At 39.2% G+C, this 26383-nt stretch overlaps 1 protein-coding gene across 10 annotated transcripts in view; it reads left to right on the forward strand.

Moving 5' to 3' along the window:
- The window catches only part of TENM3 (teneurin transmembrane protein 3), a 419436-nt gene that overhangs the window by 162142 nt on the left and 230911 nt on the right, over positions 1–26383 (forward strand). The window contains exon 1 of one of the 10 annotated variants that reach the window (XM_074905795.1): positions 18662–18760. The exons of 8 other annotated variants lie outside the window; for them this stretch is intronic. The gene's annotated coding sequence lies outside the window, so the exon portion shown is untranslated. Of the gene's footprint in view, positions 1–18661; positions 18761–26383 lie in introns of those variants that run through there. One more of the 10 variants, XM_074905799.1, reaches the window with a different exon arrangement.

Consider the following 26383-nt stretch of genomic DNA (forward strand, 5'->3'; position numbering starts at 1 on the left):
ATGTCCATATTATTTCCAGCACCTGTCTGTAAGCTGTTCTTTTAGAGGCATAGTTAGAATAATTGATATAAAGCCTTTTGAGATGGTAAGGAATGTGATACTTCAGACCATCTGCAAAATAGTGGCCTTACAGTAAAACTGAAATGAATAAAAGAAGGACTAGATCCTCACTATATTAATCTTTTTTTCTCTGTCTATGATCTTTTTTCTTTTACCTGTAATAGTGCTCTAACCTTTAAATGTTCTCTGAGTTGAACAATTTTTCATGATCCAGCTGTCTCGGGATTGTTTTAGTTCAGTTTAATATTTCTTTTGATTCACTGTTGGGGAAGGGGGGGTTAGCTATTTATGGGTTTTAACTCCTGTGCCAGATAGAGATTAATAAATCATGATTTGAATAATTATAAAATTATTTCAGTTGAATAAATGAATATGACTTCATTAGAAAAAATTCTTAAGGCCACTGGTTTTCCCAATCAAATAGCTGTTTGATGTTACTTTTCCACGCCTTCTCCCAATAAAATCTAAACATACCAAATCTCTGCTTCAAAAGATTTAAAAAAAAAAAAAAAAAAAAGCTGAATTGAAGCATGTTGATGTTTTCTTGATCTATTGATGTAACAATTTTTTCCCTATGTTGTTATAATGGAAAATACAGTTAGTTTTTTAAGGATGAGACTTCATATGATAGGTAAACCAATCCAATATCCATATGCATCAGAAGGGGATCATCCCATCCCACCCCACTTGACTCCAGCCAGGTGCTGTGCCCATTTCTTTTGCAGAGTTAGCACTTAATTACACAGACACAGAGGATGTCAGCTCACTGGATGATCCAGGGGTGACGGTCGATGCTAACATACACTGTGCTGGTACTGCCTTGACCCTGAGTCTTGCTATGCAGTGGCTGTCATTTCTTTGTATTGGGGCAGGCTTTCGTCCAATTGCTTATGGGTCTAGTTGAGGCCATTGAACCTGCAGAGTATTATTCCCTGCTCCTTTCCCCACTTCCCCACACACCCCCCCACCCAATTTCTTTGGACAGTTTCCTGAAGATCTAGTAGCTCCCTGCAGAGTCAGACAAACAGCACAGTTGACACAACACAGGAGGCAGGGTTTGAAGATGGACGTAACTGCAGCAGCACTAAATATTTTAATGTCAACTTTAATGGAACCATGTCCTCCTAACCCTGAAAAATACTGCCTTACAACACCAGCCAGCTGAACTAACTCGCCCTGCAGCTGCACAGGCTGATCTAACAGAAGGGGGTGGAGGGAGAGAGGCAGGAATCCATGGCTTCAAGGGGTGGGAAGGGGGACCTCCTCTTTTTGGCTGCCTTCAACTGGTATAGCTGTAATATGAAACTGCTTAAGGTTTACTGAAGAATCTGGAAGTGTCTGATTCAGTTTTAAATCATCTAATTTGTTCTCCTGTGTACTTTCTCACCGCTCATTGCAATTTGTATTTACATTACAAAATAATTTGTGAGGCAGAGAAAAGAAGAAATTAATTCAAAATTTAAAAGTGCACATAGGCCTTTCCGTAAATAATTAACCTGTCAAAATAACTACTTTAAAACTAAATGTAATTTTATTGCGAGTCCTGATAGTGTCTGCAAGGCTCCTGTACTCTCTCGTAGTACACCTAGCTCATTGCTCTGCTGTAACTTATTTGACCTCCCTTTCCTCAGAAGGCACAAGGCGTAACAGGAATTCACTGTCTGTTCTCTTATTTGTTCCACCTATATTTTCACAGGCTTCAGGAACTGGGTCTCAATTTAGAGAGAAGAGGTAGATTTTACCATTTTAATCCAGTTAGATCAGGCAGATAAGGGCCATTAAACAGGAGGGAGCCAGGCAGTTACGTTTGACATAAATTAATCCTGGTCCAGCATCACTCACCTCTTTCCTTTACTGATTTTCTTTTTTGTCCTTTAAGCCTCATTCAGATATTTCAGACCACCTTTGTTTCCACAAGCTTTCTTAGCTTTGCTGATGTCCACGTAGGCTCCCAGCTGAGTGGGCTTGCTGTCAAACTATCCAGACATCCCCATATGTGTGAGCAATGATGGGACTTCACAAGTTTTGTTCACAGAAATGCACAGGAGTTGATCTGCTTTGGGTAAATCTGACAGTGTTTGAGGAAAAGCAGCTCATTCTGTTAACTCGTTTATTCTGGGTGTGGTTATAATTTTGAAGCCATGGAAAGAGTGACTGACTTCAGCCTAGTCTAGCTCACTAGCCTTGTCTGGTATAATGTAGCTTTCTGAAAAGGTTATCCAGAAAATAATCTTTTATTAGGGAGGATGAAGAACATAGACTCATTGGAAGCTATGCTTTTAACTTCCTGTTAAAAAGCTTTTAATACTTATCTTTTAATACTTAGGTTTGTAGCTTTTCAGTTTACTACCACCTTGTCCTTAGGCAGATACTGGAAAACCCGTTTCGGAGGTGAGGTAACTGTATGTTAGTCATCCCATATACATTGATGAATTTTAAGTCAGTGCTGCATCATCTGAAAGCAGCCATAGGATTTGTGAGATTGATAAAAGTTGCTTTGTTTCCTTCATTGTTCATCACAAGTTTGAGTAAGGAGGGAGTACATGTTGGTAATTGTACTTTCAGGTATCTGGAATTGCAGGCCCAGGTTTAGAAATTAATGGTCAATATTATGTTAAAATAAAAATATTACTTTATAACTGAGAACAAATAGTGTATCAAATTAAAAATAAACTTCCCCTTCTGTAAGCTCTATTCAAACAATTTTACTGGTGGGTTTGTAGAGTTTGCTGGGATGTGCACTGAGTCCTCTACTTGAAAGATAATAGCCACTTACTCCTCAGAGTCCTGCTATAGAAATAATGCTAAAAATTATTTCTTCTCTGCTAGTTTTGTCAAGCCACAGTAATTACCTATATTTTACCTGAAAGCATCCCTGCTTTTTCCCTAAGTTTTGACATCATGACAGGTTTTGTAGTTTGAAAATTGAATGTTCTAGCTCTGTGTTCTTGAGAATTAAATGCTTCATCGTAAGTCTGAAATTCAAAATTAATACATACAAAATCAGTAACTTCAAAATTAGTAACAGAATATGTGTTTCAGCTAGTGATGAATTTTTATCTCCAGTCTATAAGTAACAAATCCATGAATAAAGACACTGCTACAAATATAACCTTTCCTATTGTGATTTCAAAATTAAATATTATTGCTTTATACATTTCATTTTCTGCAAAAGTGTAGAAGTGATGTATAGTCATTACTTACGCAACTGTTAATATCATTGGTGTAAGGACTTCACCCTGCTAAGACCCTGCCAGTTGGTTCAGGCACCATATGAAGGCTTGGGGTGAGCTTTGGATCCTCCTTATCTTGTCGTGGAGCATTTAGGAGGGAATAAAGAAATCTGAGCTCACCCTCTGAGCCTGGCAGCCAACTGCTTTAGCGTGTCCAGCATAACTGTATCATCTTGTTATTTATTCTGGATCCTATATGCATCTACCTCTGCCTGAGGCCTGAGCCACTACACCTACGGAAGTGTTTATGCCCTTGCCGTGAAATTATATAGTCCTATCATGCACATCTTTTCATGTGGGAGGACTTCTCTGCTAGTACTGAATTGCTTCCAGTAGACTTCCCATAGCAGAAAAGAACAATATTTTTTAATTCAGTGAGGAAAGGAATTGTGGCAGACTCTCGAAGCAAGCAGAGTTCCCTTTATACTTGGTTATGTGTGGGTGCTTTTGGACTCTGGAAATAAATATAGATGGTTTTGTGTGTATATATTTAAGTGTCTATTTGTAGCTAAATGGGACTTAAAGACAGTAGTAGTCTTTGCAGTTATACATATTTGGCTATGAGCTTTCTCAGTACCATGAGGTAAGAATTCTTCTCAAATGCTCTGTACTTGTATGTGCTTGTAAACCCGTAGAGCTGAGTTAATTTATGCTGTTTCACTTAGCTGTTTAGTCCAGTTAATCATGCTTTGTCATTAGTTCTCTTCATATGTCACTCTGTATATGATCTTTTTTTCCCCCTGCTTCCCAGAGGAAATCTAGGTTTACTCATCAAAAAGTGCACTGTTACATATATATAATTAGAGAGAGAGAGAAATAAAACGAACATTCAGATTATTACAGTCAGTATGCTTCATGGAAATTAACCACTCTTCACTGGCAACTTAGCAAAGCAGAAGGAAAGAGGTATAGGTGAATCCAGGATGTTCTGTAAGTTTGTCTGCATGTAGGCTACTGGTTCACAACTAGATTTATTTTGCTTTATCTTGCAGCTCTAGGCACAAATACAGTAGGCTTGTTAATGCACCATATCCTCTAAAAAACCAAAACTTTCAAATCAGTTTTTATCTCTAGGATCACTTGAGCACCACAAGAATGTATGTAAAGGAAAGTATGCAGGTAAAAACAAATAAAAAATATTGATAGCAATATGACTGAACTCTTATTTTTTTCTTTTGTGTGTGTGTGATGGTATTTTATTTAGCAAGATACTTTAAGAACAAATGGTCATTTGGGGATGAGAAATGGCAATGCAGCTAGGAGGCCCTTCCTCCTGTAGTTACAAAACACAGCAAACAGAGAATGTGGAATTGCATCAAGCTGGGGTTGAAAGAGATCCCTGGAGCTTATCAGGCCCAACCTTCTGTTGAAAGCAGGGCCGTAGACTTAGATGATCCAGGGATATGTCTCAAGCAGAGATTGAAATTATTTGCACCAAGGGAAATCCCACCTCTTACCTGGGAAACTTATTCCAATTTTTAATTGTCCTTATACTGACTTTTTTTAATATTCAGACAGTATCTCCCCTGAAGCACCTTGGACCCATTGCCTCTTGTTCTGTCACTGTGCACCCCTGTAAAGTGTTCTCTATAGTAACCTATATAGTAACCTTGCAAGCACCCTTGTAAAGTCTTCTTTATAACCCCTTTTTAAGCATTTATTTTGTATTTAAGTGTCTATTTGTAGCTAAATGGGACTTAAAGACAGTAGTAGTCTAGTACAAAAGTACTAGCAGACTGTGATTAGCTCCCTCTGAGCCTTCTCTTCCTTAGGCTGCATGAATCCCTTCTTCCAACTATTCTTCATGTGTCAAGTTCTCCAATATCGAAATCATACTGGTGGCTCTCTACCAGACTCTCTCCAGCTTGAGCTGGAGGGACCAAATTCTTGATGTTTTTCAACAATCACAGCCTTGAAAGAATTCTAAGAGGGCAATGTATGTGACTGTGAAACTCATCAGTTTAGTGCTACACTGTGTTATATACATTGTCTAAAACTGTGTTTTATGTAGTCTTTGTATATGTCCTAAATGGTCTATGAGGTTGCATTTATTTTATCTGAAGACATCTACGTTTTGGTGCGATGTTTGGCAGAGTTAAAGCATTTTAATTATGTATGTACATGCTTTTTGTTTTGTACTTTATATGGTGTGGGTACTAGGGTTTGAAGGGGTGGGAGGGACAGATGTTCCTTTTTTTTTTTTTTTTTAACAAAGAAAAAGGGAAAAACTATTCATTTATGCTCTTATGTTCCCCACAATGCAAAACTGCTATTGAACCAACTAGTGCTGAACAGTGAGCAGTGGTTTTAAATAATCAACTACATAATTGAACATATTTTGAAGCACGAAAACGGCATCAGTAGGGTTTTGTAGTGGAGTTGAACTGCAATCCCAGAAGTAATATAAAAGATTTTTTCCAAGGAAATCCAACAAACAAAATTGTGCTATTGTCTTAAGACAATGACTGACAGCATTTGTATTACTTATATATCCTGAACTCCAATGTTCCCTGACTCACATTAACCTCTTTCACAAGGATCACAAATCTTCAGAGGATCTCCTCTATCTATGTAATTTACTCTCTGTCAAACATATAAAACAGATCTCAGTAATGCTTTCTGTTAGGGGAGAAAAGGAACTTGGAAAGGAAATTTTATCATGACTGGCCCTGCTGTTTGACTGTCCAGATCAGACAGATGTGAAAATCCTTGTTTCAACACCCATAACCATGGTTAGACTGATTCTTAGTTAAATACAGTAGCTCAGAGAGTCTTATGATTTTGTTGTGTTTTGGGGGTTGGGGGGGGATGATTATTCTGTCACAAGATTATTGGTAGACTTTTACAATTACATAAAATAAGCCAGGGTAAGATTAAACACGTGAGAATTTGATAGTTTTGTTTATACAGATACTGGAGTTTAGTTTTAGTTCCCTTTTTTAAATAAAATCAGCAGAAATCCTGGGCAGCAAAGTATTTGGGAAAGTTTTAACTCTCTTAAGTACTTTCTTAATTTTTGCTCTGATTTCTTTCTTGTTATGGTGCCAGGCTCCACTTTGTGAATTGTAGCTTATCCTGCTTAATTTATAGTTCTAGATCTGCCTTATATCTTCTCCACATTTCCTGTTCTGTAACACAGATCTTTGGTTCTGAGGAGTTAAATTTTAACTTCCCATGTTCTTATGTTAGAAATGTTTCCATATGATGACTAATGGTGCAGGTAGACATATTTTATCTATGTGCTTCTTCTTGCTTTATGAGCTTATTTTTGTCCTTTTTTGCTATGCAAGAATGTGTCTATCTTTGCCTTACGATACAATTATTTTAACTATATGTTCATCCATAGTTTTGAATCTCACTTTGTTGGCATTACAGGGTAGAATTTGACAGCCGGATAAATCCTATTTAAGAGCGTATTTTGCTAGGATGCTAGGAACTACTTCCTGCAAAGAAAAATGGAAAATATATAAGTTCCCATTTAAATTTAAAAAAAAAAAAAACAAAACAAAACAAAAAAAAAAAAAACGAAAGAGAACTGCTCAGCACCAAATTTCCTAAACTTTCTCTCCCATACACAATCAAAACCTAGGAAAAGTCATTTGGGATTATACCCATAGCTTCATTCCAGACTACTGCTCTTTTTTGCATTTTCTCTGTATTGGGAAAAGATGTGTGTACACATGTTTAGATTAAAGTCTACTTTTGGTAGTGGAGTAAGAGGTAGAGTCTTTCATCACTATGAGGAGATAGGTTAAATGACCTATGTAAAATCCAGTGTTTAATGGCAATCCTACTTATACCACTTAGTTACAGTATCACCAGACCAATTATAGCAACATCCAGGCCTATCAGACATCTCAACAGGACAAAGTCCAGAGCTTTTTACTTACCCTACAAGTCAGAGTAGCTCAAATTTGAGAGCTCTGAAAACAACTGCATTGCTGCTGATGTTATTGTAGCTGGGCTGTGGACAAATGTAATTTTACTCTCTGATGCTGTCAATCTGGCATCTTTCACAAGTAGTGATTTTATTATATAAAAATCTAATCTGTCTGTGGCATCTTACAGGGTGGTTACGTAGAAAACTATGTGGTTTTAAACCCCCCCCGTTGTTAGAAGATAATTAGGGCAAAAATTCCTAAAAAGTTGTTAACTCTGGGAGGACAGACTTTTGAAAGCCAGTGCACAGTGCCAAACTCTTGTATTGACAAGCTTTGGCTGAAATACTGGGACATATAGATAATATGGTCCCAGAAAACTTGCCAAGGAAACTGCAGTCAGAAATGTAGGAAACTGTCCAAGATTGGGCCTCAAACATGCTGCATTCATTACCAGCAGCTGTGCATATAAGTGTTTCTTTATACCACACAACTAAAACCACTGTGGACTGTCACTGTCATTTTTATAGCAATTCCTTTTTAAGGAACAGGAAAGCATTTAGCTAAAACAGAAGTTGAAATGACTGACAGAAGATAATTTAAGGGAATTTCAATGGCTACTGAGTGTGTACCATACAATTACAGCAAAGTGCATATATATTTAAGATTTTACTTTATGTAATAAAACTAAGAAAATTTAAAAATTGTGTTGATAATAGTTTGATGTTTAGTGTAGATCACAGATGCATTCCTTAAAAGATTCTCTAAAAAGTCAGAAAGGGGAAAGTGATATAACAGTAGGAGTAGTATTTTGAGCATTAGGATTTTAAGTTAAACTCAAATTAGCATTTTAAGATAAATTCAAATATACCTCCATTAGGGGGAGTTACACATTCATCACTAAGTGCTTCAGATTTTCAGACACTGTTTGGTATGATAGGTTTTCTCTTAGATATTTTTGTTAACTTTTAAAATACTGTGTTACTACTTAGTAACACCTTGTTCCTCTGTAGTGGGACACATTTTTAACTTGTTTAATAAGCACACAAAAATTTGCAGCAAAGAAGGTCCAACTTTATCAATATCTGAATATTTAAGGGGAAAAAAATCTATTGTAATAGTAAAAACATCTTTATTAATTGGAGGATTTTCCAGAATGAAATATAGATAATAAGATTTAGAAAACCTGGAGAAAAATTCTCTCAAGCAGTTTTTCCTTTGCCCGTCTTTATTTTTTTTCCCATCTGTGAAACTGCTTCTGCCTCAGGGTAGTTCAGGAAATCTATCAGTGTCTGGTTTGTTTACTTCAGTGCATGAGAGTTTTAAATAGCAGTGTGACCCTTGTGCTGGATGTTAGCATGAGAGTTATCAAAAAGGCAAAGAACGCTGATGGACTTGAGCTGATAAATTCTTGTGCCAGGCTTTAGAGTATAATAGTTTTAGATGAGGTATTGAAATCATGTACTTCATGTCTAAGCGCTCTCCATCTAGCTAAGCTCCTGTATGATACGGATAGTGACAGACCCCTTTCCTTTATATAGAGAGCTGAGAACCACAACCAGTTGAATTCTCTGTGGAATAAATCCACTGCACGTTTGCCCTACAATCACACTACGAGCCACTGTGCCCTTGCACAGCCCTTGGACTATTTTTCTCAGTGTCTGTTGTCCAGCTGCAGGAAGCATTGGCTCCTGAGAAACTTCAGAACTTCTGGGAGGCCACATGAGTAAATAAAAGAAGGATTTCAAACACCTACAACCTAGGATTCTGGTATACCACATTTGAGGGCTTGTCCCAGAATGAATGCCAGTATCAGTACTCTGTTCTTCCAGACAGAGTGCTACTGGAGACTTTCCTTCTCCCCACCTCGGCAAAGTTATCACAAAGGTAGGTGGACAAGATGAGAAAGGACCATTCAAGGTGGGGAGGAGAGAAGGGGAGAGGGAGGGACGAACTGTTTGCAGCAATTTCTGAAGTTCATCTTCCAACAGTCACTGTCTTTGCCTAGATAAATGACTGCGTTGTGTATGCGTAGATCACCCTCATTGTAGAAAAAAGTATTTGGGTCTCTGGGTGGTGGACACAATGATGTGAGAATAACTTGTTTATCAAAAGTGGATTGAGACATTAAATGTGGAATAGAGATCTTTCTTGTAATACGATTAATATTTTTTGCGTACATTTTTCATGCAATTTTAAGAAGCTGTTTTCCATACTTTTCTACTATTATGACCAGGAAACGCTGCTGTAGAAAGCAGAGTGAACTCTTTATCTGCCTTTTTGCCAATATTAAGAACAGCTTCTATAAATGTGATTATCTTCAGGACATTTGCAATAAAAGCTGCATTTTTACTGCATGCTTTTCTTTCTTTGAATCCTTCTCCAGCAGGCTCGGCTCTGACCATCTCAGATTCTTGGCCTCAGAACTGATCCAGTCACACTGACATTTTCAGTCCTAAATGTGGCCCCAGTCTTCCATGTACGTTTTCATTTAGACTTGCACTTTGCATGCTTTACTATTAAAGTGTAAGCACTTGGTGTGTGGGAAGAAGAGGGTGGGGGGGAAACTCCTTCCTGTGACTTGCGCTGATTCATCAGGAGTCTAAAAACTCCTGTGTCATGCCATTGGCTTTTCTATGCCCTCAGTATATACATACTATATTTAGTTTCTTTATTTTCCTTGAGAAATACCTTTTACGCTTGAATATTCTACCACTTGCTCACATTTTAAGGGCTCTTGTATGACAGAATTCAGCTGGCCTTTGAGTTCCGTCTCTTGGCATATAACACCAGAGCTTGCAAATCTGGCAATGCTTGTGGGAAGGTCTTTAGTGAAATGCATTGTTAGTGAAATCATTTAGATGACGGAATTAGGAAATGATAGTGATAATGTTGGCTGCTGTGAAAATAACAACTGGATGACAGAGAGAAATTCCGTGATTTTCTGAAGCTGTTTAGCACACGTGGATCCATGGCAGTCTGGTAGGTATGCAGTGGCACGCCGAGCAGATAAATGAAGTATAGGGAAGTGGCAGTGAGAAGAAAGACTTTAGGGACTATTATATGTGCTAACTTCTACATAATATACTGTGTTCTGGAAACTTGTGTGATGGTTAGCCTTGCCTGAAGTAAGTCGAGTCCAAGTGGTGTTTGTAAGACCTGCAGGTACAGACTCATGAGTATGTGTGTGAGCAGAAGGTGAACAGGCTCACTAAAACATAGTGAGCACACAAAAAAATCCTGAAGTATGGATAAAATTAAGGACAAAGTATTTTCTTCTTGTTTCCTTCCCTCCTAAGTAGATGGTAACTTGAAATTCTTGATAGTGACTACGCTCTGTTTCTGAATATGCCACATCTGCTGGTATCAAGTAAAATTATTTCACTAGCAGTTCAGCATGTTGGCAAATACTAAGTTGGATGTGGAAAATGATCACCTGTTCTCTGGGAGAATTAATATCCAATAAATCACTTCAAGGTGTGCCATAAATGCAATTCTAATTGCACTTATGGTCGGTTGTTAGGCACAAGACTATCACCAGGCATTCATCATCTGCCTGAACATGTACCACGGGAAAGTTTGTTGATGTAGGCACTTCTGAGTGTACATAAAGTGTATATAAACCCTATTCTTACAATTTATGAAAGCGGCTTCATTTTTTTTTTTCCGGGAAAAGGTGATAATGTGTCTACCTAACAACAGCCTGCAATGGATTTTTTTTTTAATATAACCCCAAATTAATATTTTCAAAAGCTTTTTTTTTTTTTTTTAACTTTAAACATATGATTTTTATAACCATTTTGTATATAGACCTCTTGTAGGGATATGGCTCACACCAGGTGTCAGAGTAGTGTGAAATAATTTTTATGCCACCTTTCCAAGGCAATAAATGTCATATAAGCATAGATAAGTGCAGATATAGTACTTTTAGATGAACATTCTCAAACTGTAAGAAATCTGTTTGACAGACTTACCCAAAGGATGACACTTTTTTCTGATCTTGCCAAAGCAGCAACTGTGTAAAAAGAAAATTTGCTCTGGTGGTTGGTTTTTTTCCCCAAGGAGTTATGATGTAAAGGGAGGGAGGAGAAGCTGTAATTAGGAGAAGAGAAATGGTTTCTTTCTACTGAGAAAAAAAAAAAAAAAATTCTGACCAAAATGATACAGTGAGTTTTCAGTCATCTAGCCTACAATAAAAAGACAAAATAGATGAAGGACAGCAGCAGCTGAACCCACAATACTGGCCACATAGTTTCTGTCATGATCGGTGTAATGCTTACTCCAAGAAATATGTGAAATAGTTTTTGTGAGAATCACACGGATATTGACTTTTTTGTGTGTGTGCACCTCTGTTTTTAAAATACCTTTTTTAAGATGTCATTTCTAATAAGTACCCTGAACTTTCTTTTTTTTTTTTTCTTTAAGATGATCAGAAAACAAGTTAAACTTTTCTTGCTATGAGATTCCAGCTTCATTATTAAGAAGAATAGAGTGGTTTTTCTTAGAGCTTGTTCTCTTATACCAATAGGATTGCTCTGCTGGTGGTCTTTACCAATTCTAAGAGATTCACAATAGGGTAGTTTTTTCATGAAAACCAATTCTCTTTGTCAGACCTCTATACAAAACTATTTTCCTCTAAATGGATTGTTTCAAACAGCCTACAGATACCTTGTTTGTTATGAGATGTCCTGTATCTCGTGATTTTACATAACAAATTGACCTCTTTTTGTTTCCAGTTACTCTTTTATATCACTTTCATTTGCAGTAAATATCTTCCTCTCTTTCTTTATGACAAAAGTGTAAATTTTTAATTTAAAAAAAAAAAAATCCAGTAATCCAGAGGGATTTAGAGCTGTGGACCCAAGTATTAAATGTAAATCAAAACTTAGTCAGTTGGAAGCTGCTTATTATGAAGATTAGACACTCAGTCTCCAGTTTGGAGCATTAGCTGTGCAAGCAACTTGCTTCTTTGCCGTCTTTTCCAGATGAAAGCCAGCCAGTAGCAGCTGCTGACAGAGGTTACTGAAAAAATGGGAAAGCAATATGAAAAATTAAGGAAGGAAAGGTGCCACAACTGTGCATGTTTCAGGATCTTTAATAGTCTTCTCTTTAGGGTCCTAAAGTGTGATGATGCACTGAAGTGAGTCTCGCAAGATACAAACAGGATTCAAATTCAGAGAGTTCAGTTTAAAGAGAGTGCTAAGGCTTAGGTTATAGTTGGATTTTTCTTTCTTTGGTGAAGTGTTTAAATTTGTGCCTAAAATACTATTGCCTTTTCCTCTAATATTAGGTTAAATGACCTGAAAACAAAACATCAGAGCATATTTTTTTACTGCTTCATCTCACTACTGCTATTCATATAGCAGTTCTTCTGAAACAAATAGAATTAAACGGGGGGGGGGGGGGGGTATTTATTTCAAACACCTCACTGATACATCATCTAATCCCCCAGAACTTTCATGAAATGTCTTCCTCCTCATCACTTAGCTGTACTATAAGATAAGGAAAACATATATGCTTTGTGTTTCCAAGAACTGTGTTCATCATTCAAAGCATATGTGCCCTTTTTCTCTGCTAGCTGTCTGCATTTGAACACAGGAATGTATTAGTAAAAAAGTAACTATGTAAGTACTATGAAAAGTATCATGATTGATATTTATGTCTTCAATAATTCAGCTTTTGGAAACCAAGATATTAAATTTGTATAATAACTGTAAATTTATATTTCCCCATACCTGTATGACAGAAATTAGTGTAGGGTAGACTGATTCTAAGCAGGGTGTTGTACTGTTAAACAACAAAATTCTAGGTGTTTTTTACATTGCCTAATACTGTATTGTGCTCGGTGGGAAATTTGTCAAAGAGCAGAGGAACATTATTTACTTCTATATATTAATCTATAGCACTCAAAAATCACTGTAGAAATATACACTGGGTGGTTTTGTGTTGCTTCTTAGGAAAAAAATAACGCACATATTATCCACTTACATTCAAGAAAAGTGTCAGAATTCAATCATTTATTGATAGGACTATAGTTTTGCTATAAATCTTGCCCTACCCCAGTTTCATCTACTTGCTTACAATTTCCACTTGCATTTTTAGTGAAATGCTGATCTGAAACTGCAAAATTCTTAATACGCTCTTGGAAAGGGTTATAAAAAATAGAGAAAGGCTTTATCTATGTGAATAAAAAGGGAAAAAAAATTATTGTTTTCAGATTTGAACACTGAATCTGTGAGCTCATCATGGTCTTAGTCTGTTCTCATTTAAGTCAGCATCATTACTCCATGAAAAATGTCTCATCTTAATCTTGTCAGAAAAATCTAGTCAATATATTGTACTATTTAAATGCTTAAGAACTACAAGATGTTCTACATGTAAATGTATTTGGGCACATGTGCTTTCTCATGGGAACACATTATACTACTAATTCTGTTGATATCAGATAGTATTCGCAAGACTTATTTCTAGACAAGAATTTGCCTTCTTTTAATACACTTCCAGCAGGAACTGGAAAGCCAAATTATAAATATTTTACTTGATTAAGTCTGTTTTGTAAAACAGACACAAGAATGTATGTTGCTGTTATAAATGATACTTTATGTGACAAAAATCTTCCTCTTAGGCAGTGTTTAAATTTCATAGTTTAATACCCTGTTTTTCTGTAGGGTTGTAAGAAAAAATCAGGTTCCAAAGTGATGTACTGATGCTGTGCAATTTCAGCTTCTAGGCAGATACTCTAGTATCATTGAATGGTTTGGGTTGGAAGGTCATTTAAAGACCATCTAGCTCCAACCCCCCTGCCATGGGCGAGGACACCTTCCACTAGACCAGGCTGCTCAGATCTCTGTCCAACCTGGCCTTGAACACTGCCAGGGAGGGGGCACCACAGCTTCTCTGGGCAACCTGTGCCAGTGTCTCACCAACCTCACCATGCTTCATTACATCTAACCTAAATCTACCCTCTCTCAGTTTAAAGCCATCACCCCTTGTCCTATCACTGTAAGCCCTTGTAAAAAGTCCCTCCCCATCTTTCCTGTAGCCCCCTTTCAGTACTGGAAGGCCACTATAAGGTCTCCCCAGAGCCTTCTCTTCTCCAAGCTGAACAACCCCAGCTCTCTCAGCCTGTCCTTACAGGGAAAGTGCTCCAGCACCCTGATCATCTTCATGGCCTCCTCTAGACCCACTCGAACAGATCCATGTCCTTCTCATGTTGGGGGCCCCAGAGCTGGACACAGTATGGCAGGTGGGGTGTCATGAGAGTGGAGGGAGAGAATCACCCCCCTCGACCTTCTGGCCACACTTCTCTTGATGCAGCCCAGGACACAGTTGGCTTTCTGGGCTGCGAGCACACACTGCTGGCTCACAGTCAGTTTTTCATCCACCAACACCCCCAAGTCCTTCTCCGCAGGGCTGCTCTCAACCCACTCATCGCCCAGCCTGTATTTGTGCTTGGGAATTCATGCTTGTTCGTAACGCACATGCAGACAACAATTTAAAGTAAACCTAGCATTTCAGTACAAGTAGCTGTAACATTTAATATTTACTATAGGATGTCCTAACAGGGCACTTAGGCTACAGGTGGATTGGTATTTGGCTAAAAAGTTGTTTGTTCCCTTTTAATAAAAATCATGGGTTATCGTTGATGTTGATAAATAGCTGTAATTATTATCTTGACGCTGAGAAGAAAGGTTCAGCAATTAGGATAGGCCTCAGTAGACTAATCTGAGGCATCACGTTTTTCCCCTTTCATGGTACTACTTTTGTGGTATTGACAAGTCAGCTTTGTGTCTCCATTTGCCATGTAAAAAATGGGCATAATTAAGTTTTCTACTTGGGCACGATGGTGCTCAGAGAAGATAATAGTAAGGACTGAATCGTTATGTGCTGCAAGGAGCACAGATACCTGGGACGCTTTTGTCTAATGACTACAAGAGTCACCTCCAGTGTAACCTCATGTGTCCTTTGAAGGCGTCAGCTAGAAGTGATGGGATTACCAACATGTCAGTTCTCTGTGATAATACTTATCTTTAACAGAGAGTGAGCATGGCTGTTTGTTACTACCTGTAAATTCCTGAAAACCCAACACAAATTCAAATGCAAATATAGCTGCAAGAGCCCTCCCTCCTCAACCAACTGCAAACCAGCCAGTTTGAAAGCTGAAACAAATCCCTGCCTCCAAAAACTAACCACATCTACAATTCTCCCCTGTTTTCATACACTCTGGAAAAATATAAACTATGCAACAATCTATGAAGGCCATAAAATTTGAGCTCTTCTGGATCTGGGAAGAGGAATCGGTTCCAAAAACTTTGAGTTTCCACAGAGAACATCCTGTTAGCAGTTCCTCGCCCTTTTATACCAGCAAGGCCCCAGCTCAGTTGTTTTTACTGATCTAAATTGTGGCAATATGACAGAGAGAGTGAAAGAGACAAAGAGAAATTCTTTCACATATGTCAAGGCCATCTGTGTGGTACCTTTCAGTACTTCAAAAAAAAAGGTAAGTTTTCAGGTGACCCTGCCAGTGACCTGAAAAGGCCACTGTGACTTGAGTTCAGCAGGGGATGAGTCTCTGTTGCCCGTGAAGTGCAGCTTCCAGTAAGGAGAGTAAAAGTGGCTACCATAGTGATAAATGTACCTGCAGATAGCTGCATGGATTAACACAGCTCTAATTTATTCTGCATTAAGAAAAAGGACTATAATGAGTTATTAATAAAGACTAAAAATGGGTTCAAATTCAATGGTTAATGCTCTGCATAATTTACTGTAATAATCCTTCTGACCCAGTAATTAAAAAAAAAAAAAAAAAAAAAAAAAGTGCTTCTCTCTTTTTCTATGAATGAAACATATCTGCTATTCTTCTCCACCCCCACCTATCCCCAAGGATTTGTTTGATCTTTCTGCTGTTTGGGTGTGAGCAATGTCGGCATAAAGTGTGGTATCTGTGGCTTCACCCCCATTTATCTACTCCATATAAATATTTTTCTATGCAACAATCTATATTTCAGATGTCTTTAGTGTTGCACCTAATAGATTTCATAAATCATTTGTGCTGGCATTAATGGGACAGTGGAATCGCAGCACAGGGGGCATCAAGAGCACAGGAAAATTCCATTGCAGCTGTCTGAAAATGAAGAGAAGAGGATCCACTGCAGTGACATCCCGGTCTCTTCCTGGCTGATGAGATCACAGACAGTGGCTAAAGTAAGTTAGTTACGCACTGACGTAATTAACAGAGACGGAATCTTACTTTTTTCATAGGCTGAAGTCCTCAGATAGTGAATGTACAGTGGTATGTATCTGCAGAAAAATGGTACAGAACGGATGGGTGGGTAGTGACAAGGTAGCTGTCTTTTGGAAAGAGGGATTGTCTAAATACCTCTTGCCTTCCATAGCGCCTGGCTCTTGGAAGGCCCAATATCCTGCTTTCTGAACGAGTCCATGGCAGTCTTCTGTAGATGTGGTACAATTACAGGTGCCCTCTGAAGTCAGTGATGCTGAGAAGGGCTCCGGTGCTCTGCTTGACTTGACTTGAATGCATCCAGATCCCATTCCTCTTTCTTTCAAGATCTGTAAGGATATATGCCTGAATCAATTACCTGCTTACTAGATTTTCAGTGCCAGAAAGCGGGTACTCCATTCAAGCAGATAGAAAGTAGTATTTGCATGATCTAATGCCCCATTTATTACAGCTAGACCTCTTGGAAGAGACACAGAATATGAGCGTAGCCGTGGAACTGCTAGAGACTTGCTTCCCTAACTGACTATATTAGTTTATGATTTCATCTCATACCTCTCTTCTTGGCCAGTCTTGCAGCTATCACACACGTGAGTCTGTCCAGAATTTGAACTGGAAACAGCTTCCAATTCTCAGCAAAACACCCCCCCAAAGCCTGAGCAAGCTGTAAGTCGATGGTGACTGTATTACAGTTTCTCCATTCTGCTAAGTCAAAGCACATGTAGCCTGTTGCATATCTAACTCAAAGAGCTTCAGTTCAAGATGCAGTGTTAGTGCTATTACTTTGGGATTTTTTCAGTATTTTTCCCCATTGCCAGACAAGACTGCCCTCATCAGGACCTGGCTACTTAGCTCATTATTTTCCCCCATTTCACAGAATTCTGCTATTTCAGGCTGTATAGTCTTTGTTTCTCTAGGAGGTTGCAAATGAGCACTAATTGTGTGAGCTTTTTAAATATTATTAAATTTCTTATGAATAATACATCTAAAATATGTGCTTTTATTGCAGCCTCCTACATAACAGTGTTGAAACATACTCTGGAATGGTATTATCTTCCCTGGAAGTGTTGTGTAGTTGTTAACAATATCTTGATCTGACTTTCGGCAACATGTGGCTTCTGGGTAGCTGCTGTGGTAACTTGGCAGATCTTGTAATAGGGCGAGGAGAGTTAAGGTTAGTCCGTGTTAGCAAAGGTCCAAGGTGAGAGGAAGCATGACATGGGAAGTTTTGTAGGAATTACTACGTATCACTGTACTCTCTAAGCCAACTCAAAGGTTTGTGTAGCGATGTTAAGAATGAAGTTGGAAATATCATTCCCACAAACACTTTAAAGGAGTTCCATGTTCAACAAGGGGGTCATTAAAAAACCTATGTATTTTTAATCTGGTGCTTTTACTAAAGACGGAGGCACTGACTTAAGTTTGGTTACCATTTGAAAACAGGATTTTCTATTTTGAATGGGTACATTTGTATCTGCATATTTTGTAGGCATCTAATTGTTCTGGCTAATTTCAGAAAGTAACGGTGAGTAATGCGAATGCTGAATTTTGTATCTGTTATTTGATAGCTTTATCTGACAGCTGTGATGCATAACGCAGTGAGCACCCGATTCTGTGTCCAGTCAGATCAGGCTGCAACTCCAAAGGCCTCACAAGGAGCGGACTTGATTATAGATCGGAATTTTGAAGTAAGCCGAGCTCATCATGTTCATGGTGTGGATGTGAAGAAAAACTGTCTCCTAAGGTGGTAGATGGAGGGGGAGGCGTTTCCCTTCCAGTTAAGGCACAGGTGGTGTGCGATGAGAGGGCCGGCTCTAACATCTGCGCGCCAACACCTGCGCTTTGGTCCGGGCCCTGCTTTGACACCGCGGCTCTCCTCAGCCCGCGCACCCGCGGGGGGATCCGCCTTCCGTGACCGCCGGCGCCGTCCCCTCTCGCTCACGCCCCGCCGCTCTGGTGGCGGCCCGCGCGGGAGGGAGCGCTGCAGGTACAAGTTTTATTTTGTGCGGCGGGAAGCCCCCGCCGGCCCCCCGCGGCGTAACGCGCCTCGGCCCGGCGCCGCGGCAGCGCCCCTGCGCGCCGCTCCCTGCGGGCGGGGTCCCTCCGCCTCTCCCCGCACCTCCCCGCCCTCGGCTCTAAGCGCTCCGCCGCCGCGGCCCCGAAAGGGTTACGCGGTGCCAGGCCCGGCCCCCGCTCCCCGCCGGGGAGTAAACCCCGCCGCCTCAGCCTATCGCGGCGGCCGCCTCCGCCGGGGCCGGCGGCGAGCGGGGCTCCGCCGGGCGGGCCGACACAGACGGGGCCGGGCGGCGGCGCGGAGCGGCACGGGCACGCCACGGTCGCGGCACGGCGAGGTGGGGCGCCAGGCGGGGCCGGCGGCTGCGCGGGGCGGGCGGGCGGGCGGAGGTGGCGCCGCAGCCCCGCGGCGCGGGTCGGGGGCGGCGCGGGCTCCTCCGCAGCGGGGGCGGCCCTGAGAGGAGCCGGCGGGCGGGCGGGCGGGCAGCGCCAGTCCCGCGGCGGTGGCAGCGCCAAGCCCAGGGGCCACCTCCCGGGCTGCGTGGCGGGGGCGCGGTAGGACAGACGCGCGAACGTCGGAGGTGCGAGAAATGAGAAGTTTTCGCATAATTTGCGTTTGAGGTGTCGCATCTCCCCGTGGAGCGTAAGCCTTTGAGCTCCCTCGCCTGTTCCGCTTGTCTAAAGGGAAAAGTATAAAGTACTTCTAATTATGACGCTTCCTAGAGGCTACGATACCTGCTGAGCCGGGGGGGGGGGGAATGTGGAAGAGAGGAAGAGATTGTGCTAGTTCAGAAGTCTAGAAAGAAAAACGTAACTTTACAACAGTGTAAATTATGCAAATAAAAGGGGGGGGGGATGTCAGCCTAGGTTCATTTGTAAAGGGCTGTTAAAATCCCTCATTTAAAGCTTAGTATAATCTTTGACGTTTATGTGGGCACCTGAAAAGAAAACCCTAAAGCAGAGCCGTGGTGTGGAAGTACAGGGCTGCTGTGAGCAGCCACAGTTCTGTCTGCTTCTCATTTAAAGTGCTAGCTCCTTCTTTTTTGTATACCTAATAAATGATACGTATAGAATATACAGCTGTGTCACAAAGTCATTCTGTATTCTTAAAGCTTAATATAATCAGATTCATTGCCTAAAGATGGTGTAGTTGAAGATTTGATCCTTTTTCACTGAAGTGGAAATACTTTCAGTAATTGAAAGCAGATTCACGTCTGGAGTTGTACAAGCCAAGGTTTTCATTTTTAAAATAAACCTTTTGTTCCCCAGCTTTAAATATTTCAGTGAGCCATCCGGAGACCTCTGTCTGTTAATTGCTAGAGTACACTTTAAGGAAGGATTGGGGGGGGGGGACGACACCCAAACCTGAGAAAGGTATGTCAGCAATTAAATTTACTTAACGGGTTAGAATGTCTGTATTCCAGTGCATGAACATACCGTTGCAGCTTTTGTGCCCGCTACGTTTTAGTTTTCCTGTTAATTCACGTGAATCTGAGTTTGAACTGCCCATCTCTCTGTAGACTGTTTTGTTTTAAACCATCTTAGCTTATGTTCACCTTCGTTAGCCCGTTTGTCTTTTTTTAACAGTTTATTAAGCAAAACATTTGAACTTTGAAGACTGGGGGGGAATACTGACCTCCAGTAAACAAACGTGACACTTAGCGGTGATAGCTCCCCTTTGTTAACTTTGTGCCTGTTTTTTGGTCGTTACTGTGGAAAGCTTTCAGAAACCTTGCCTTCCGATACTGGAGCGATTGGGAGAGAAATTTAGGATGTGAACTACCAAACCCTCAGACAAAGACTGAGCTGCTTTCGATCTGTTTGTTACCAGCTTTGAAGGTAGAGAACAATGGAGTGAGAGAGAAAGGGGAGCACCTTCTCTCTTAAGGTCTCTAATCCACAGAAAAAATTCAGTAAAATGTGTAGAAAAGTCGCTCAAGACGGCAAGAGTCCCTTGTCCATTAGAAAGTGTATTAATTGCTTAATAGACACGAGGATCTGATTGCCTGATGTTAAATACAGGCTATCATTAAGATAAGAATTTGTACGTTTGCATAATTGTACTAAATAGGCTAGGTTTATTTCCCTGAACTTCTTGGTGATGTGCACATAGCTGATGGAGTTCACTTTTCCTTTTTTTCTTTCAAAAGGTGAATCTTTTGATATATCCTAAGTAAGTTCAGGTGGAAGTATTTGAGTAAAACCTGTGAAGGGGAAAGTGTTCAAACCAGAACAGAAAATCTAGTTTACCGTTGTGGGGTTTTTTTGCCCTTTAGATTGGGGCTCGAAACTGTCAAGCAGCTCAGTAACTACAAATTAGATGCTACAAAATTTTTTGATTAATCGCTCTGCAGCTCAGTGTGGAGAATAGCCTCACATATGGCCTCACAGTATAGTTCTTTTCTTTCAAGGAGTTATAACAAGACTATGATACAATTTAGCAAGAAACCTACAACAGCAAAACCTTTACAAAAACATTTAATGTTTAGATGGTTTTGGCTTACTTGTCATTTTCACTTTCTGACCTTTTTGCAGTAGAATTTAGAACATGTGAAGTAATACATTCCATGCAATATGGGATACGTGTTTCTTTTTTTCCTTTTGAAGAAAAGCAGTTGATGTGGTAGCATGCTAAAAAAAAATGATAATTGATGCTGTAAAAACAGGTAAAATGTCATGTCAGGTATGTGTTTATTTTAAAGGTCCGCAATAAGAATGGTGCTAAGCACCCATCAGTGTATGATGCAAACTGGTCCAACTTAAAATAATTTGTTTTGAGCTCTGTTCTTGCATTTCTAATGTGCATCTATGAAGAGTTAGCGTGACTTATCAAACTACTGAAATGATCTGATAAGCAATTATGAGATTAGACTTTACAACTTTTCTTTCTGTAACTTGTTTTGCATCCAAGGTCACTTGTTGAACTGAGCAAGGAAAAATAAAAAGTCACTATATGTACGCTTTGTACAATGTAGGCATTTGAGCAGTGGTATCAGAAAATAATACTGCACTGTATTGTTTTCCAGTGAGAAAAGACATTAGCTTTCCTATCTTTTCTGCATCTCTACAAAGATCTTATTTCATTCTAAATACAGCTATAGGCTTCACTCTGACTTTCTCAAGAGGTAGTTACTGATTTATGCATTTCAGAATAGCAAGCGGGCTTCTGAATGTTCAGTGACGTATCGGCAGATGATGCTGCAAGCTGGTGACCTCCCTAATGATTTGAAGAGGTATACGTATTTTAGGTTTGAACACTTGAAGACTTTTGTATGAAATAAGGAATTGGGATGAAATAAAGTAATTCTACTAATAAAATGCTTCTGTAGCTTTCCAACTTGAGTTAAGCTTTTAAAGGGTTAGAAACAAGTGGAAAAAATGGCACTTGTGTTTCTTTAGAAAGCTTCATCCATGTTAAAATCCGAACAGAATAGGTAGGTGGCTGAAATATTCTGAATGAATGGAAAATAATCATTCCCCTTCTTTGCCTAAGATTGAAAGAACTGAAAGTGCAATTATACAGGAAAACTTCAGAGCTCACTGAGGGTAACAGCAAGGTGCGTGGTCATCTTTTGGGACTGGCTAGGGCAACCATTTATCCAAACTTGAAATGGAAATAATTATTTTGTGTAAACTGCTATAAAATAGATGGTTTATAAAGCAAGTCTTTTAAATGTAAGAAAGTGGTAGAGTTCTCATATCTGGAGACAGTGTATCATTCTAGTGGCATCTACCTGGGAACAAAACATAGGGTTACAATTTTGAGACCTAGTTCGGAGTGAAAGGCTTGTTTATGACTTGTTATATACAGCAGAAAGGATTTTGCATAGTAATAGCATATGAATCATCGCAAACTTCAGGTGTTTGATGTGGTAATCAGTGATGGTAGAAGCACTGATTACTGTATTGGGTAGTAGAAGGTATCTTTACAGGAGTTTTAAATTCTGCTGTATTCAAAATTCACGAGTTGAGTCTGAATTCAGAAGTGTTACAGAAAAAAAGGTTTAGCCAAATACCTGAATGCTTAGAACTCTGTACAAACTATGTCTACAACTCAAAGTAATGGTGACCTGACAAAATGGCAAAGCTAGATATCGTTGTCATTTCTGAAGATCTGCATTATGGCAAAACTGATTAAATACATGTAAACCGTTTTTCTGCACACTGTATTTTCTGTGGCAAAGGAACAGCAATTTTTGCAGTAGCAGTAAGCTCACGTATCTAGTGAACAGTGAGTTAGGTGTTTTTATCTTTCTGATACAACTTGCTGTTCTGCCTCTTTCTGGCTCCTGCAAAGGATTCAGACCTATACAACAATATTTTCAAGATGCTTAAAAGAAAAACAGATTTAGAAGAAAAAAAAGATTAATCTAAAATAAGATCTCTTGCATGCAACTACAGAAAGAACATCCAACTGCTTTGCCTACTTTTTTATTCTTTTTATCCTGTTTCAGCTGTTATTAGTCCAAGTGCTATTGATGTGGGTTTTTTTCCTTGGTATGAAGAAGAATTAGCGTCCTGGAGAATGCTTTGGGATGCAATAGCATATATGAATAAAAATTAAAGAAGAAAGTAACTGCTATTATAGAATGGTATTATTTGATCATTTTTCATCATTGTATAAATCATGAGAAGGCACTAACTTAAGCTTCCAGATTGTCATAACTGCCAAACTAATTTTTAAACTACTTTAATTTGCATCTCTAGTACAGTTGCTGACCACACACAAAGAAAAAAAAAAATACAGAAATGCTTCTATTAGAGCAGTTCTTGGTTTAATCACAGAGACCTACTTTTTCATAAAACATTATTGTACCCATGTATGAAAAATAGCCGGTTCCAAATCTTCAAAAATTTCAGAGTTGTTAATTTTTGCAGAACATTGTTCTTTAGTCAGAAACTTCATTAAAGACTGTTGTCCAGGGAGTTGTAAAAAGTAGCCTGGAAAGCCTTTTATGTTCATTCTTTTAAATAAAACAGAATTACCTTATGTAACAAAGTTAACTTTGTTAACCTTTTATAATTATTTAACCATTATTTCATTTTACCCCCTGCTTAAACATTGTACATTAATGCAATAGACACCTGGCTGTGCTCTTAAAAGTTTATTTGTCTTTCAATTCCTGTGATAGTAGGGGGCAGTATATCTCCTTAATTATCTTTGTTCAGGGAAATGTTGAAAGGCCAGGGTAGTTAAACAAGGCCATTTGGATTTGCAATAAGGTCGAAGTCAGATGCAAGGAAAGTGGTTAAATGCATTATCATCTTATTGAGCACATCATCAGTAAAGTGACCTTGATGGAGGTGGAAAAAGCCATTTGGCTATTTTATGACAGCCACCTCTCTGCTGGCTTTATCCCTGCCAGAGAGTACTTCAAATAGCTTTATCACAGTCTCCTCTTGTTGGTTTGAAATCCGATTTTTCTTAATTACAGATATTGAGTTAGAGGCTGAACATTGAAATGAACTTTAATAATAATGTCAAATTTTAGTACTTAAGAGTTTATCCTTTGAATTGAGAGATATAGAAATATCTCTAAATTGAATATTAAGGTGACCTTAATGTTGACTGTTATATACCTGCCTTTAAGGATCTCTTAATGATAACAATTGTTTTCTATTCATGCAGGCTTTTATTCTGCTACTTTTTAAACTGTTTTCAAGTTACTGTGAGGACAGGCAAGCCAACTTCAAGCCTTAGCAGCAGGGACACTATTTGTATATTTTATGTTTTTATAAAGATACTCAAACCATGGGAGGCCTATGGCCAAGATGAAATAAATAGTTTGGAAAATGTATAACTAATGCTTAAATTCCAGTGTCATGCTTTGTAATGGCAGTCAATAGTGATGCCTTAAAAGCTTAAAAGAGTAAAATTTCAGCTACTGCTCATTAAGTATTTAATCACAGTACTCTCAACTGTCCATCTTCCCGTCCCTTCTTTTTAACTGTCTTTTCTCACTCAAAAAAGGTTTATTTCTTTGGTGTAAACCTACACTGATTTGAAACAAACAGTGTCATTTTAAATTTCTGGTTTTGAAGAGACCTTGGTGCCGGTTGTGCTTTTTATAGAGCTCTCTATCCAGGCGTTAGGCATAATTATTAAGGGAATTTTAAAACAAATACAGAATACAAGTAAAGACGATATCAGGAAAACTGGATCCAGATTTGAGCACCTTAAGATATAGGTTAATTGGCTGAAACTCACAGCAGAACATTAAAAATGGTTAGAGACTAGAGAGAATGATTTATAAGAAAAGATGAAAAGAAAGAAAAAATATATAGCATAGTCATGTGACAGATCTGCACCAATGGAAGAACCATCTGCAAGATGGTGTGTCTGGATGCAGTAAAATGAAATTAAGTACCAGAAAAATATCAGCTGCATATGAAGACATGTTTTGTAATGGCAGCATCCTGGAGGTTATGGAAAACATTTCAGCACAATTGACTGAAGTCCTATTTTTTTGAAGGAACAATAACTACTTTTTTTATGACAGAGTGTGGTGTGGCTTTTATACCTTGTTCCTAAGTTTTGATTAAAAGTTGCCATTTTGAAGGTAGATGTGTTTGACTTCCACTTTGCCACCAATAATCTCTTATTCTTCAACACATAGGTGATCTTTCAAAAAGAGAGCAGGGTTCTTCTTCCTGTCATCACTTCTGTCTTAGAGCTGGAAAGCATCTCATATTTGTGGCTCCTCGCAACATTCAGAGCAGTAAGGAAGCGCACTACACCTGGGTGCACAGTACTTTTCTGAGACCTTTAACTTCAGTCAGGATTTTAAAGTTGCCAGCTGCCAGCAGTGTTTTGGTGTGGTCTGGGTAGCCCTGGGTTGTAGAGTCAGAGCATGTACTCAGCATGAAGCATCATCCAGATGGAGAGAGACTCTTCCCTTTTCATTCATGCCAAGTTCCCCTTGTCCCTCACAGACTTGCCCTACTCACCTGTATGATGGAAGTGCCCTTCACCTTTGTAGTATAAAGAGTTTTCTTACATTTTCTTTCTGTTTAATTATTCTTGCTTCCTGCTCAGCAGTCTCCTGGTACATATCAATCATCTTCTGCCATAAAGCAGGAGGATTATCTTTATGTGTCTGTGTTTCCATGTGCCCATCTGGAAGACAAGCCTTTTGAAGGCAGACACAGAGTCAGATTTTGAAAATGTAATTCTGCCTTCTCCCTCTGTCGAACTCGCTTTTTCATCAGATAACTCCAGGAAGGTCCCCACACAGATACGCCTGTCCGTTGTCTTGTAATGATACTGAATCTTAAGATCTCTCCCATCAACCAAGAGACAAGCACTGAGATGATGGATCTTGTGCTGAAGAGGATCTCGCTGTTCTTTGACAAGTATGCCGAAAGCACTGTCAATATTTGAGCCTTTTTCATAGCCTAGAAGTACCTCAAACAATTTTTCTTTTCCTCCCCCATCTTCCTTTTCTTTTGCTCCTCCATCGACCATTTTGGTTTAAGGAGCTGGGCATGTATTTCACTGCCAGAAGAGTTTCTTTTTAACAGCTGTCCCTTCTCCAAAACATACAGTTAGGTTCATGACATTAAATAGGCATCTTCAGAGCACTGCAAATAGTCTTATTCTGCAAACCCTGCTACTCTCATTTGTGCGAGATCCCAGTATTTACCACTCTCTTTTTTTCCCCTGAGGTCAAACAAACTTTTCAGACAGTCGATTCCTCTCTGGATGTAAACCCTTCTCCCCAGATGATTTTTTTTTTTCTATCAGTGGTATTTGGAAAGTATTTCCAGTTATTCCTGAGCAGCTCTGCCAGCTTTTCACAGAAAAGACCTGTCTATTATTTATCAATTCTCTTTTCTCATTCCTGCCCTCCAGCTTTTACATTACCCCCTCATCCTAGTCCTTTCTACCTAATCCTAATTTACTGCTGATCACAGCCATGGCAGCAGAACCAGTTACATGAGGTGAAAAACAGAATAAAAAT

This window comes from Athene noctua, chromosome 4 (assembly GCF_965140245.1).
Source record: "Athene noctua chromosome 4, bAthNoc1.hap1.1, whole genome shotgun sequence".
NCBI classification, from domain to species: Eukaryota; Metazoa; Chordata; class Aves; order Strigiformes; family Strigidae; genus Athene; species Athene noctua.